The following is a 1,528-nucleotide window of genomic DNA, read 5'->3' on the forward strand; positions in this document are numbered from 1 at the left end:
GACATTTCAGAAGTCAGTGAAGGTCATTTCCCGAATTCTAGAAATCGAAATTTTCCCGGGGGAACTCGGACCCCTTTTTTCTTTGGGGTTCATTGGTTCTATTGAATCATTTTCAAGAGGGGGGAAACCTTGATTTTTGGAGTAATTAAAAGACACATCATAAATCGGGAAAGCTAATTTCCCGCTTCTAGGAATAAAAATTTTCCCGGGGGAGAACCCCGACCCCCTTTCTTTTTGGGATTGGGAAAAAATTACCTGACCGTTTTGAAGAACTTATATTAAAATCGCTATAAGATACGGTACTTCAGAAGTCGGGAAAGCTCATTTCCCACCATTTAGAAATTAACATTTTTCCGGGAAGAACCCGAACCTCCCTTTTCTCTTTGGGTTCATTGATTCATTATAATAATTTTCAAGAGGGGAAAACCTTGACTTTTGAAGAACTTAAAGTAGTTAAAAGACACCTCAGAAGTCGGGAAAGCTCATTTCTCACCATCTAGGAATTATTCCCGCCTTCTAGGAATCAAAATTTTCCCTGTGGAGAACCCCCGGACCCCCTTCCCTTTTTGGGATTTATGGATTCATGGAAAAAAAATCGTATGCAACTACTCAATTTTTTTTATGTATGTATACAATAGGATAAATTTACCTGACCGTTTTCAAGAGGGGAAAACCTTTAATTTTAAAGAACTTAAAAGTAATTAGGACACCTCAGAAGTCGGGAAAACTCATTTCCCGCCTTCTAAGAATCAAAATTTTCCGGGGGAGAACCCCCGGACACCCTTTCTTTTTGGGATTTATGGATTCATGGAAAAATCGTATGCAACTACTCAATTTTTGTTTATGTATGTATACACACATAAGGCCTATCTACTGTAATAACAATGGGATAAATTTACCTGACCGTTTTCAAGAGGGGGAAACCTTGAATTTTAAAGAACTTAAAAGTAATTAAAAGACACCTCAGAAAGTCGGGAAAACTCATTTCCCGCCTTCTAAGAATCACAATTTTCCCGGGGGAGAACCCCCGGACCCCCCTTTCTTTTTGGGATTTGTGGATTCATGGAAAAAATCGTATGCAACTACTCATTTTTTTTTTTATGTATGTATACATACGGTACATAACGCTTATCCACTGTAATATCAATGCGATAAATTTACCTGACCGTTTTCAAGAGGGGAAAACCTTGAATTTTAAAGAACTTAAAAGTAATTAAAAAACACCTCAGAAGTCGGGAAAACTCATTTCGCGCCTTCTAAGTATCACAATTTTCCCGGGGGAGAACCCCCGGACCCCCCTTTCTTTTTGGGATTTGTGGATTCATGGAAAAAATCGTATGCAACTACTCATTTTTTTTTTTTTATGTATGTATACATACATAACGCTTATCTACTGTAATATCAATGCGATAAATTTACCTGACCGTTTTCAAGAGGAGAAAACCTTGAATTTTGAAGAACTTAAAAGTAATTAAAAGACACCTCGGAAGTCGGGAAAACTCATTTCCCGCCTTCTAGATATCAAAAT

At 37.6% G+C, this 1,528-nt stretch overlaps 1 protein-coding gene across 1 annotated transcript in view; it reads left to right on the forward strand.

Annotated features, from left to right (window-relative positions):
• Positions 1 to 1,528, forward strand: part of LOC117121567 (laccase-1-like) — a 12,322-nt gene that overhangs the window by 5,868 nt on the left and 4,926 nt on the right. The gene's annotated exons all lie outside the window — the stretch shown is intronic.

The sequence above is a fragment of the Anneissia japonica genome, unplaced genomic scaffold, assembly GCF_011630105.1.
Source record: "Anneissia japonica isolate Jap-2015-1 unplaced genomic scaffold, ASM1163010v1 scaffold3217_len398964_cov164, whole genome shotgun sequence".
In the NCBI taxonomy this organism is placed as follows: domain Eukaryota; kingdom Metazoa; phylum Echinodermata; class Crinoidea; order Comatulida; family Comatulidae; genus Anneissia; species Anneissia japonica.